This window comes from Anarrhichthys ocellatus, unplaced genomic scaffold, assembly GCF_004355925.1.
Source record: "Anarrhichthys ocellatus isolate YVR2014 unplaced genomic scaffold, GSC_Weel_1.0 scaffold29, whole genome shotgun sequence".
Classification (NCBI taxonomy): Eukaryota; Metazoa; Chordata; class Actinopteri; order Perciformes; family Anarhichadidae; genus Anarrhichthys; species Anarrhichthys ocellatus.
Genome location: NW_022280059.1, coordinates 1,298,980 through 1,313,812, shown reverse-complemented (window position 1 = coordinate 1,313,812; position 14,833 = coordinate 1,298,980). Strand labels below are relative to the sequence as shown.

The 14,833-nt window shown below is 41.8% G+C and overlaps 1 protein-coding gene across 2 annotated transcripts in view; it reads left to right on the top strand.

Annotated features, from left to right (window-relative positions):
* Positions 1-873: 873 nt before the first annotated feature.
* Positions 874-14,833, top strand: part of gpr4 (G protein-coupled receptor 4) — a 46,320-nt gene continuing 32,360 nt past the window's right edge. Inside the window, exon 1 of one of the 2 annotated variants that reach the window (XM_031863503.1) lies at positions 874-1,052. The gene's annotated coding sequence lies outside the window, so the exon portion shown is untranslated. Of the gene's footprint in view, positions 1,057-14,833 lie in introns of both variants that reach the window. The other variant, XM_031863504.1, reaches the window with a different exon arrangement.

Here is a 14,833-nt window from a genome sequence, read left to right as displayed (position 1 = left end):
GTGTGGTTTGGTGACATCTAGTGGTGTGGTTGCAGGCTGCAACTAATTGAATAGCCCTCACTCTTGTTTAGAGGCCATCACTCGCCATCATATCTCTACTTTAGAAGCAACAGAAATCAGAAATCAGTTGCACACTGCGTCTCACGTTACCCTAGTTTCACAAGCATGTTGGAGAACTACGGTGGGCTAAAATGGTAACATAAAAACGGGAAATGCTCTGTCTAGAGCCAGTGTTTGGTTTGTCCGTTCTGGGCTACTGTAGAAACACGGCGGTGCAACATGGCTGTCTCTGTGTGTAGATCTGAAGGGCTCATTCTAAGCTAACAAAAAAGATTCTTAGTTTCAGGTGATTATTCACTGATGAAAACATAGTGAATATTATGTTCCATTTCTGCTAATAAGGCCCCATGAATACGACACACTGGCCCTTTAAATCATAATGAGAAGGTCAATTTGGTCCAGATTTGTGCAAAATACTTAATCAATATCTTTAAAAAAAAGGGTTTTGGATAGCCTTTTCGTAATATCACTGACTTTCAGAGCTAAGAATTGACCAACAATCACGTACATTTATTTTATTGCATCTTTCTTGGTAATGCTTAAACCTCCTATGAGAGCGAACAGACATGAGAAAAACAAGATTTGTACTTTACTTTTACTTTTCTGTGCTCATGTGTGTGGGTGAGACAGAAAGAGAGGGGGAAAGACAAAGAGAGGGAGACAGAGAGAGAGAGAGAAGTACAGAGAGAGAGAGAGAGAGAGAGAGAGAGAGAGAGAGAGAGAGAAGAGGCATTGTGCCTGACTGTTCCGCCCTCTCTCTCTCTCTCTCTCTCTCTCTCTCTCGGTGTCTCTCAGTCTGCTGGCTGTAGCCGCTCTGTCCACACTGTGCTGCGCTGTGGAGGCTGTTTAATTAAACTGACCATCACCACTACAACTGAGCGGGTTTTTTTCTTCTCGCGGAGGTTGAATGAAGTGAAATGACCTTTCTCTCTCTCTCTGGATGGATACGCGCTGTGGTTGAGAGGTGACATCGCTGAATGTGGAAGCTGAACGTGAGTACGTCGTTGTTGCCTTTCAGTCTCTTCTCTTCACTGTTTTTCTTCAAATGCAGAGAGGAAGAAGTGCAAGTGAAAACCGGCACCTGCTACAGAGAGATAGAACTCTGTATACGTTGTGGGAATGTGCGCGTAAACGTGTATTTTTAGACTCATCATTACTCACCTAGGACACGCACTTAAGAGCTGGATTTAAAAGTTATTTTAACAAACAACAACACTGAATTATATTAATATTAATATAGTACTAAATATGTCATATAATGTGGGCTTTCATTTTTAAATCTTGCACGATTTGTCATAGTAATATTCTATTCTATCTAGAGCGGCTACAGCCAGCAGACTGAGAGACACCGAGAGAGAGAGAGAGAGAGAGAGAGAGAGGGAGGGCGGAATAGTCTTCAAGTCAGGCACAATGCCTCTTCTCTCTCTCTCTCGCTCTCTCTCTCTCTCTCTCTCTCTATATCTATATCCATCCATCTATCCATCTGCCTGTCTGTCTATCTATCCATCTATCTGTCTGCCTGTCTGTCTATCTATCCATCTATCTGTCTGCCTGTCTGTCTATCTATCCATCTATCTGTCTGTCTATCCGTCTATCTGTCTATCTATATATCCATCCATCCATCCATCCATCTATCTGTCTATCTATCTATTTAGTTTTTCAGTTGTTAGTATTATTCCTGGCGGTCGGATTATTAGGTCAGTGTGTCAGAGTATTCACATCCCATTACATTCAGTCACACGTTGCTTCAGTGTTTACGGTGTGGATAAAATACACCACACTAAGTGAACAAAACTTCTCTCACTGTACATAATAAACTGTGGTCAGAGGGGTTTTATCAAAGAAAAAGACAGAGCACATGCTGTGCGAGAACATCTCTGCTCTTTCCCTTGCATCTGAACTCGCTTACACTCTTCACACAGCAGGCTGTTTTTTTTTTTTGCTCCCATTAACTTGTTGCAAAAGCAAGTCAAATTGCATTAGCAAGTGGATGAGGGGATGAGCTGGAAGCGCTGATGGTACAGTACAGTTGGGCACTTGTGTGTCTGCCACAGCTCCAGGGGTTTTGACTGCAGACAATTAATAAATCATGAGACTGTACAACTAAATCAGCCGCCTGTGTCACTGGACCCGTCCTACTTTATCTCGCTCAGGAAAAAGGTTCTTTTAGATGAGAGCAGAGCCAGCGTTGGTGCTGTGCAGAACGCTTTAGAACGTAGTTTGTTACGTGTTGAATCAAGCTGGAAGGGTTCCACATTAAATCACCGTCAAATTTGAAGGAGACAGCTTGTGTCAGTTCGAGCCCATCTTGGGCTTGTTAGATAATTCAATACGATAATTAATCATCTTTCAATTGAATCACATCGTGATGAAATCACTCATCGAGATGTTGTGATGCACAATTACATCATGAAAATGTACACGCTCATACTGACTCAAATTACTCCAAACAAAAGGATTATTTTGCACTTGAGTTTGTAGTTCGTAAGTCAAGTATTTAATTCACACAGGAGTATATAAAACCACGTGGTTATTTCATATAGATTATTTACTTATTGATTTACCAGAAAACATCGAGATATGAAATTACCTATATCGCGATGGAAGCATTTGACAAACAGAATGTGGTGATGATCCAGTTTTTTTTTTTGGTCTTACTATTGCAGTTGTGCTGCATTCACTTACTAAATGCTGCATGGATATATGAAGCCAAGCATCTCCAGGGTGAAGACAAATGGAATTTGACCAAATCAAATTGAGGCTTCATGCTCACTGAGATGGATTACCTCGCACCACGGAAGTTGATTTCCATGCTGTACGAGCATGAACGGCAGCCACTTGCTTCTTCTTATTGTTGAGGAATTCTTCTTTTGATGCATATATTACACAAATGAGTACATATGTGATTTTGCCGTCAAACAGTCGAGCAGACGAGGCCGGCAGAGAGAGACTGTGATCTCCTGAAAAGCATCGCGCTTCATTGAGCTGCAGGGAAATGCTTCCGCAGACCTTAATGATGTTTTTAAGTAAACGGCCGGCACAATGAATCCTCTGTTCCTCCTACAGAATTCATCCTCTCAACGCCAACAGTTGTAATATTAAAAATCACTATTCTCTACTTCTCTAAGTCTGCACTTTTCTCCTCCTTTTCTCCTCCCTCCCTCCCTGTCTTTTTATTGTGTAGGGCATAGAGTCAGTTTCTCCTCTTTTTTTCTCTCTTTTGTTTCCCACTCTCTTTGTGTCCTCCTCCCTCCTCCCTCTCGTTCCTGTTGCTGTGTGTTTCATGGGATTACAATTCTCAGTTTTGAATTTGCCTCGCTGGCTGCAGAAAGACAAGATATATATAGAAAAACAGCAATAACTGTCTTCATCTGTTTATCTGTTCCTGTATTTTATTTATAACAACATTACAAGTAACCCATCCTCTCCTCCTCCTCCATCCTCTCGCACTGAACTATTTCCAACCTCGTCGGAAAGATAATCTGTGCGCCCCGACCTTGAAGGCAGAAGGATGACTGTGGTTTGCTAAGAGCCTCAGTTTTACTTATTGGTTCCTTTTACCAATCCCCAACCAATCTCAACCCCCCCACCCCCCACCCAGATGTCTCTCTCTCCTCTTCCCCCTTGTTCACCGTCTCCCTCAGAAGTCATACGGCGGTGCAACCTTTAAAAGAATGATTTCTCCCCGTGGTGAAGTTGGGTGTGAGTTTATTCGCGGACAGCACATTTGGTTGAGAAGTGCACAAATGTGAGTATGGATGGACTAAAACAGACTTTTAAGTCTTTCTTTCAATTAGTTTTTAGCCACCTAGCTCTGGGGACGGCAATGACGGTCTGTCCAGACTCAAATACCTCAACATCCTTTGGATGGATTGCCACTTACAGGATGAATCCTCAGGACTTTGGTGATCTCATGACATTGCTTTCTTTCCAGCAGATCAAAGTTTTCACTTATCCTGTGAAATATCTCAAAATCGAATAGATGGATTGGAAAAAATTGGATTAGGAAAAGAAAAATTCAAGGACAGGAGATGAGACGGGACCAACTGGAAAGAAAGAAAAGATAAGAGAGTGAATTTTTCAAAGGACAGGGAAGAAAGCGAGGTGAACATAAAGTAAAGGAAATAAAAGAAAGGAGAGGAAGAGGTTGAGAGGAGAGGAGGGCGATAGGAGACATGATGGATGGAGCGGAGAGGACAGGGAGATTAAAAAAATGGAGCTTCAGAGGAGGGTGAATGTGAAACACAGAGCAGTGATGGTGTAATTGCTCTCCAGAGGAGTTCTGATAAACAGCACTTAAGAGCCTCTGTGGTTAAGTAATCACTGTGATTAGAGGCCAGAACGGCTCCAGTGGTGCTGTAGAGAACAAAGCTAACAGCTAACCTGGAGCATTGACACCCACCGTGCTACGTCGTCACATTATACTGTAACATAACATAACATATAGCATAACATAGCATAACATAGCATAACGTAACAACACACTGCAGTCGTGCAAAAAAAAAAAGCAAGTTTTTGAAATGTTGTGAAAAGAGGATTTCCACCAAATGGATGTTGCTTTACAGGATTTAGGGACAGATAGTGTTTTTGTTGTTTTTTCTGAATTGTTTGACTTCCTTTGTGTAATGTATGGGGCCCTAGCTGGCAGTTGACAGTAACGTCATAAACATTTTGCAAATGTTGAATAACTATTTATGTAGCAGTACAATTGATTCAGCCGAACAGCGAACGGTCAGTGAAATTACAAATCTGCCCTGTCGTTTTTCTTTCATGCTTCACACAAGCTGCAGTTTATATTGACATATGAAGTGATTTTTTTTTTCATCTGATATCCTACATAAAAAGGTGCTACATTCCAAGTTCAGAGGATCTCTATGATTGAGGGATTGCCTCCACACGGCGCTCATCGTGGAGACGTCTGAGCCGGCTGCTAGCAGCTAACGGCGCTGACAGCGCGAACAGTGCAAACGACAGCAACAGCGCTGACAGAGCTAACAATGTTAACCGTTGGGGGGGAGTGACTAACCGATCGCTAAGAGCTGTTTGCGATGCTAAAAGGTGCTGTTCTTTCTCCCTCTCTTTTAACAACTATCGACTTCCTCGTCTCTGTTTCAGCACTACGGACAGCGCCCCTCTACGCGCAAGTGACAGATAAATGTCAAATGGCATAGCAGCAGTCAGTGAGAGCTGATGACGGTGGCCAATGTCGTTTAGCTCGTGTAAAGTACAAATTTTGAAAAAAAGTTCAGGCTTTTATTCCTAAGAACATAATATCTGACTCTAAAAGTGACCGTGGAAAGTTGATCTGCACTTTACCCTTATTGTCGTGGTTTTCACGAAAGAAAACAATTGAGACACCATGCAATAAAACCAGACAAAGGAAGCACAATTTCAATCTACTGTAACTGTGCAATAGTGAATGTTTAAGTGTTAGCACACAATGCTGGAGTACTCGATCCACCAGGGAAGTTATCAAGTTGACCAACAGATTAATCTCCCTAAATGAATGAATGAACAAAATGAACACACGTTGGGGTGATGGGACAGACAAATGGATTATTTTTGTCCAGTTCACAGAGAGAAACGTCAGCGGCTCACCTAATTGGATAATTGTTCCGGAGACACAGAGAGGTGTCGCGATTCTGGTCTCTTAATTAGGGGGATGACTCATAGGCGATCGCTGGTGACAATGGTTTGAGTCACACCCACCCGTCCACACACACACACACACACACACACACACACACACACACAGCAGAGCCCTGTGGTGAGTGAAGCTAGCTACACGCTTAATTGGAGGTCTCCGAGCAGAGTGGTGTTTTTGTGCCGGTGTGTTTAATCGTGGGCGACTCTGCTTCTGTTCTCCAGTGACGAGAGCTCATTTGCATCAGCAACGAAGCCTCCTGCCAACCTGCGCTTCGTTTGTTGTCATGGCGATAAGACAATTAGTCAATTAGACAAAGTCCATTTCTTCACAGTAAATCAAAAATACAGGTTAACTGTGAACTTATCTGTTTGACTTTTGCTGTGTTTTTACTTCTACTGATTCCATGTGTGCTATTCTATTCTATTCTATTCTTGAAAGAGCTTTTAACTTGCCAGACATCAGCGAGGTGATGTTTCACTGCTCCATCACTTCATTCATGAACTGACTCATGATGAGAAAATGATTAGCTCCTTTTAATTTGTGTGAAAGAAGAATTGTAAGTATTCAATTAGTATCGGAGTTTTTGTTTAAGAGTGAATGTAGGTGATTATCAGGCTGTGCGTGTCTCTGTACGTTTCAGATCATTTCATCCTTTTAGAAATTAATTAAAAACTGGAATTACCACCTCGCGGTTGTATAACCAGTGCGAACCAGTCAAGTCGCAGTTTATATCCACGTCTGTTCAAAATGACATCATGCATTTGTCATACATGAAATGTGAAATCTTATATTATGGCCAGAAATGGGTTTTGGAGGTCACGGTGAAGTTCATCCTTCAGTCCGATTGGATGTTTGTGTCAAATTTGAATAAAGTCCCTCCAGGGGCTCCTGCGATATTGCATTCACGAGAATGAACGGGACAGACGGACATCCTGAAAACTACGTCTAATTGTGTGTTATGTGGTTGTATAAATGTTATTTATGGCGCTGCTAGATTGCTACTAGACTGCCCTGTTATTACAGGTGCATGCAGGAGAGCAAACAGCTTTGTACCGCAGTGAAAAGTTTGTTTTTGAAAGGCTAAATATAATATATTTCGTTAGATAAAAACATGCTGTCGATTTTGGAAATGATTACTTCCATCCTTTGTCCATGCATTTTGAATTGTGGACTAAGGACTGAGATAATCACAGAGACGAGGACACAGTGCAGCACCACACCCTCAACGTTATGAGTGAAGCTCCGACCCTTTAAGCTGTTCGGTACAGTCCTACTTAGTCCTTTCTATAGCAGGAAAGATGTCCGCTCTCATTAGCAACAAAAATGCTGAAGTATTTATTTGGCGATTCTTTGGTTTTCAACCAAACGACAGCCAGAGAACGTGAGCACAGTGATGTGCGCTCAACGGCTCCCATCTTAAAACTCACCATCCAACTCTACCACATGAGCAGTCAACCCTCAATCCTGAAGGTAACAAAATATAAAGGTAACAGTCTACATTGGTGAGACTGTACGAGGGCAGTCACTACCAGTTCATTGATTTCATCTCAGCATGCCCATCTGTAAAACAGCGTTTTCACTGTGGCAACTTATGGAAGATATTTATTTCTATGTGCGTCACTCTACTTCAGCTTTTTTTTTGTTCTTCTTAAAGAAACATCGCCAGTAGGGGAATTTCGGCAGAACTCAGTTTGTTGGTGCATTTCTTCAAATGGAAAAATGGATCCTGGTATCAACAAACTGTGAAAGCCTTCCCAGAACAATGCAGTGAGTCTCTGTAATGCATTGCAACGGAGCAGGTCTTTTGTGTGTTGATGAAACGATACGGCCGATGGCCTGCAGACGGGGAGGACGAGATTTAAACAAACGGGAGGGTAAAAGAAAACGTGTGTGTGTGTGTGGGGGGGGGGTTACAGTAATCAGAAGTGTGTGTGATAGACTCTCTCTCTCTTATTCTCGTTTGTGTAACTGCTGACAGTGTGACGCTCTAAATGCACCCAGGACATGATGAGGTCACCGCTGTCTGTCTGTAAACACTGTGAGCCCTGTCAGACTCACACACTCACACACACACACACACACACACACACACACACACACACACACACACACACACACACTCAGATGTCTCCAGTGCGGAGACAGTAGCAGCACCTGCGGCCAACAGAGGGTCGATACCATCTCCCTCTTTCTCTCCCTCTCTCTCTGTTTGTCTTCCTTCTTTCTTTCCCATTATACCTCTCTCACCATCTCTCGATCCACTTTCCTTTTCCTCTCTCGTTCATTCTTCTAACCCTTTCTCTCCCCCCCTTTCCTTATTTTTTTTCAAGATCAATGACTTTCTCCTCTATTTTCATTCTTTCTCTTTTCTTCTCCGCTGTGTTTGTGTCTCATCGTTCCCTCTCATGATATTTATTTTCCACCGCTTCTGCTCTTTTGTCATCTCTTTTTTTTCTCTTTTCTCTGGATCTAAAATTACACACACTCTGCATCCATTTGGCTCTCCCCCTTTTTCCGTCTCTTATATTATCACCACTCTCTTTACACTTCACTCATCTCCCTCGTTTTCAATCTCTTTCACGCCCCCTTCCTCTCTTTACTTTTCCTTGATCAATATTTTTCTTCTCATTGCTCCGTCTCTTATTTCTCCCTAAAAAGACTTTACGATACCTTACATTTTAGCATATGATGAAGTGGTTGTTGTACATTTCTTTCTCTTTGGCCTTATCTGGTTGGTCCAGACTGTATGAGGGCTGTGCTCTTTCCATTTTCAATCTTGCTCTCTTACTTTTTCCTCACCGGTTGCTGGTTTGAATCTAAAAGCAAGAAAAAAAACGATGAACAAGACATTAAGACGGGTCGAAGAAATAAAACAAATGGATATGCACACACGTGATTTGAGTTTTAAGGCTCCTCCTCAGACACTCTGATCTATTCCAAAAGGGAAAGATCTTCAACAGAAGTCGACCAGGTTCAACGGATGAGCCGCTGCCCTCTTGAGTCAACAGCTCACTGACGTTAATGAGGCTACTCTTTGTCTTCTTAGTGTGCAGGCGTAGAGCTTTGGGTTAGAGACGTCTGATGATGTTGGCTATTCAAAGTGCTGTTTGAACGAGAAGCTAGCCCTCTCGATTTCAATTCAACATGCTTAATAATGTTCATAAAATCTAGGAAACAGTCTACAACAATCAACGATTGACCCTTACTTTGCGTGTGTGTGTTTGTGAGAGACTTTGGAAGCGTGTGTGGATGTTGTTTGTGTGTTTGCATGTGTGTTTTTCTCTCTTTGTCAGTCTCTTCCCCTCTCTCTCCCAACAGTCTCTACTCAGGTCTGCACCTGTCGGCTGTTTTAGTAACGTAGTGTTGATTCGTTGAAACTTCAAACATCTCGGAGGATATAAATGCGGTTGTTGCAGCGGCAAGAATAAATACTATACCTGTATGTGTGTGTGTGTGTGTGCGCATCTCTACACCTCTGTGTGCATGATTGTGAATGTCAGATAAATTGCGTTGACATATGGATGAATAATGCGCAAAATGGCTGACATGATTACTGTCCCGTGCAAAGAGCAGCAACATTATTACTATCTGCAGAGTTTAGTCTGGATTATTAACAAACAATTTCCTGTTTACACGTCCAGAAGCCTAATGAATGTGAGTCCAATCAAAATGCTCCCCTGAGTCCACCAGCTAGTTGCTAACTTTGCCTCTCTGCCATTTGGTGCTGAGCAGGTAGCGTACAGTGTGTTAATCAGAGCTGAAAACAGCTCCATGTTGGGGCGGATAGATTATAGATCAGTCCACCTTTATATATCAATATATTAACCATCAAGCAGATAAAACACTTCAGTACATTTCATTGACATAAAAAGCAAACTAAGTGCAAATACATGGTAAAAAGACAAATGTGAAAGAAAATCAATAAACGTACACATGGACAGTCACAGAGAGACACCTTTTCTACTAAAGGCCATCATCAAACACCATAAAGGTCTGAGATGCTAGAATTGAATGGAATGGAATTGCTGGAGGGAAATCAGCTGCAGCTGGTGTTCTGTTGAAAACCTCATTGGAGTCGAAATTTATATTAACTTTTAACTCCGGAGGCTCTGCGTGCTCGCCTCCAAACAAGACAAGAGAAACCCACACAGGCAAGTTCAGACACGTACCGGACCATATATAAAACATCGAACACGATTTTGTGTAGCAGTAGTACTCCAAGGGATCAATTCTGTTACATCTCAGGGAATGGATATGACTAAACATTGAGGTAAATATTGTCATCGGATCCAGAGGAGTACTGTAGCTCCTGTCAGCAAAAATGAAATTGTCCCGTACTTGAATCTGTATCCAAACCTATTGTTCCATCCTGCAGTGTGTTGTTGTTGTTGAAGGGATCGTGTTTCAGAAGCAACGTAAATAAAGCTATTTATATATATATATATATATATATATATATAGGACCCAAGAGCTGTAAAAGTCACTCAACACAACTTTAAATAGTGTTTTGGTGACCACCGGTCAAGTTTTCAAGGATTTATTATTGTTGGACAGACGCTTGGACGGCATAGAGACGGAGAGCACGTTTTTATGAATCACCGTCCATTTAAAAAGTCTAGTCTATTGATGCACATATTGCATGTTGATTCATGTACAGTTTATGGTAGACATATGAGATATGTCGATACCGTTTGGGTTTCAGGAGCATTCTCTGGACATGTTTACAGCGCATTGAGAGCACACAGGACCGCTGGCCTCTTCTGTGCGCTGTACACTGGTTGTACACAAGCTCGCTGACAGTCTTCAGAGATGCATGCCCAAAAGAAACGCCCACATTTCTGTCTCACTTAGTTTTGAACATTATGAAAGACTTGGATACCAACAGATTTTTTTGGATATGGGCAAATATCAAAACTCCAACCATTTTAAGAAGGTGGTTGAAGCAAAGAAAAGAGGGTAAGTATAATCTATGCTCCGCAAGAATGTTTCGCCGAGTCAGTTTTAATTTGCTGTAACTTATTTTGTTTTCCACGATGGCAGCTCGGTTGATTTGTTGAGCGCTTCTAATTTAACCTCACTGCTTGGGGCCTGACTGACCGCCAGCTATGTGCCTCAACCAGGCTGACAGAGAAGCCTGTTTGTTATTAATGGGATTCATAAGATACTGAATAATACTGAGAGGCATGTTGGTTTACAAAAGCCTTCTCTATTCCGCCAAGAAGAGACTTTGAGGGTTACTCTTTTTGGTGCATGTTTTATTTTAGTGCCCATGATCCTGTGACCAACTGCATAAAGTTGCACCATGAGACAAATGCATCTATACATCTATAACAAATAACATGATTCCATAATTTAGGTCAGTGACACAATAACCTTAATTGTATATATTTTCTATCCTATACTTTTCTCTTCGACTCAGTGATTTTAGATTGGATTCAGCTTTATTGTCATTGTAAAGGTACTGAGACGTTTTAAACAGTGTGATTCATCCATAACTCAGCTACGTTGACGTTGTGTATTTTGCACTGCAGTGGTGCATGGATAGTAGCACATCACCTTCAGTGTTATTTATCGTGTTATTGTCGTGTCTCATCTAATGCAATAGCAGCCAGTGCAAGAGCTCGCAATAAACATCACGATAAAAACACCATAAACTGTGATGACGACAGAAAAGAGACCAAAACAATGTGTTTTTTGATGGTTGGTCTACCAGAGCATGACTTATAATACTAACCAGATTTTGTTTGGTTTTCATCACAGCTGTTTCCTCCTTTTGACCCTCGTCCTCCTTGAAACTTTGCTGTATTTGGTCACATCTTGCTGATTGCCTGCACCTGTGTACTGTGTTTACAGAACCATATTAAAACATTTACGTTTGATACAGCTGATCGTATGAATGTCTTCTTTTATGATCATATCACTACAACAACAATTTCTAAATGTAACCTGGAGCCCTCATGCTTCTCATCCACATAAATTGACCTCTTGTCCAATATTTCTTGTATATCAATTGGTTCGATCAATAAAATAAGTTTTTTATCACGGTTCAGTTTATTCGTACCACACATATTGGACCACGGTCGGGTAGCCACTCTTTCTTATTTCTATTACAAATATTCAAGATCAAACGGTCATTTTTGATCTGAAAGAAGTTGTGTATGAGCCAGTGTGTTTTATTAGTATTTTTGACAGATACGTGTAACCCACTTCAGCTGGAGTTCAAAGAGGAAAAACATTTTTAATACTTCAACCCTCTGTGTCCTCATGTCACTCGACACCACAAACCAGAATAGAAGAGACCAATCAGACGAGAGGAGACAAAACAGGAAGCGGCCACATCCTGGCAGCAGACCGGTGTTGGCAAACGCACACACATGCACACATCCACGTTTCTTCTTTTAAACTATTGAGGTCTCTCATTGACATAAAACTTTCCATAGCCCCTAACTCTAACCCTTTTACACAAACTGATTAAACCCAAGTGCTGCTAAGTCTAACCTAAACCCCAGAACCACGTCACACAGACCTCTGAAGGACTGAGAACCAGTCAACACGTTATAAAAATGTCTTCAACACAACTTCTGGTTGTAGTATTATCAGTAATTACATTTAAACCTAAATGAATCAATAAAACTATTTCTTCAGCGCTTACTCTTCCTTTTTGACCCTGGTTGGTTCATACACAAACATTTAAATTGCACTGAATGCTTCATTTAATTTTTATTCATTGCAATTGTTCCCAGATATTATAAACAAATGCATAACATAATTTGCAACATTAGTCCCACCTGATGGGTTCAATCATTTTTTATGTTTTTTAATGTTGTCATGGATTATTGTGATACCAAATCAGGTTGGGCTGCTATGTAGGTGTTGTATTTATTTTTATGTTTGTGTTTCTGCATATCGGTGGGTAGACATTCTCGTTAATTGCTGTCTACACACCCACACATACCACTCGACTCGACAGAAATTCAGACAATCATATGTATGCTCCCTCTCTGTCCCTCTGACATACACACACACACACATATACACAAACAAACCCAGATCTCCGGTGGGATTACTCTGGTAGGCAGCGCCTCAGAAATGAGTGGAGGTTTTCTGCAGCCCGTCATTAAAACTGCTGACACCTCCACATCCAAACCTCCACTGGAATACCATGCGTCTGAGGTGCAGTGCAGCAGCCGAGGACAAACCACCATGTCCCACCGACATGGTGCAAAACACTTCAGACATCCACTGCACAAGTAAGACAGCGAGCAAATGCACAGCTTGTTATGATGCGTTCTAACTCCTGAATCGGCAAACACGGCAGCTTGGTCAGTGGCCATACGCTTCCAATTCTGACGCTCTAGGTACCCCTCTAGCATCACTTTCAGACTCAAGGAGACAAGTTCCAGCTCATTACATGCATAAGTCACTTTTGAAAATGAACTTCCAACATAGCTTTACTTATATTTAGGTTTACTTACGCGACAAAACTCCTCGGTCAGGGTTTCGGAGAAGATAGTGGTTTGGGTTAGATAAATATGTTTGTTATGTAAAATAACTACGCTGGTTACGCAACTGGCATTAGTAAATGTCACGGGGTGGGGTGGTGGACCCAAAAGCAGATATGACCAGGGATCTTGAGGGAAAACAAAAGGGTTTAATTGTTACACAACAAAACTACATTTGAACAACTATACGCTGACTTGGTTTCACAGGGGACACAAAGATTCCTGGGTGAAAGTCCTGTGTTTGTTTGACCTGTTTACCCGTTAATGTGCACTACGTTCATGGCTTTGACTAATACAAACACAGATGGGTTTACATTGGAGTTAGTTGAAAGCCTGGTGCTTCCCATACGGACGCTCAAGGGTGCCTCGTCGACCCAGAGGGGCACTAACCAAGTATTCGGTATTTGACACATTGGGGGAGAGACCGGGTTGCAAGATTAGTTGTGACTTTTTTTGATGGGAATCAAAGATCAGCTGCTTTTGATTAGAAAATAACAATGTATGCAATTTGTAAAGATGGAAATTGCCTTCCCCACACAAGTCACAGGACCAAAAAGAAAACACGAGCACGCCCATGAAAACATATGGTCAGAATTTAGTGGTTGAAGATGGACTGTTTGGGGACACTGAGAGTAAAATTACACAATCCTCTTTTGTTCCAGCTGTGGGAAAGAAGTTCAAACTAAACTTAGTGGTACAAATTGAATTTGCATTCGTCAATGTGCAATGCAAATTCTTTACTTCATAGGACTGGGGAACAAAACAACACCAAATGCTGACATTGTGGCCAAATGGATAAAAAAATCACCGTCTGGAAAACAAAACTTGCCGTGTCATCCATCACCCTTTCAGGTACACTACAACAACACAGGTGCTCAGCTAACAGGACACAGTATCATACATCATGTCCTGTGTATTTGCTGCTGCAGAAAGTAAATAAGTTAGTCATCCACACACACACACACACACAAACACACACACACACAAAGTACCTCATTCATTTCTCTCCAGAAGTACAGTAACAAGCTCTGGTGATCTGATCAAGGCCAAATTAGGATTTGGCCAATAAAGCACGATGTGGGAAACGTCACATGAAAATGTGACACTTTTATTGAAGTCATTAATTTTCCCTGCGGGGCATCAGGTCGGGCTTTCAAACATGGACGGCTGCACGGCCACCCGAGCATGAAATTAACAGCCAGGATTAACTACCTGCAGCCTTTGACTTTCCCCTCTGTCTCTCTGCCTCAGGCACTGGACTGCTATTGTCTTTCCTGTTCAGTTTCTGTTTCCTTCAACTCAACTTTCCCTGCACTACACTCGTGATTTCTTTTCCTCCTACGTGCCGATAACTCTCAGTGTACCAGATGGTCAGAGTGTCAAGTACAGACAAGCTGGATGCATTAGGAGGTTACGGGGTAGTAAATGAGCCTCTGCAAAGGGCCTTTGTAGATGCACCGTAAGCTTTCGCCAAAATGGAACATGTTGAGGCTGGGGCAGCTACGATGCCATGTGGAGACATTCCGGTTCATAGCTGCCGTCTTACCCCTAAGCTAGTAAAGATTGCTGATAAGGAAGACAATGAGGGTATGTATCTTCTCCTTTTCAGTAACACTAGGCAGAG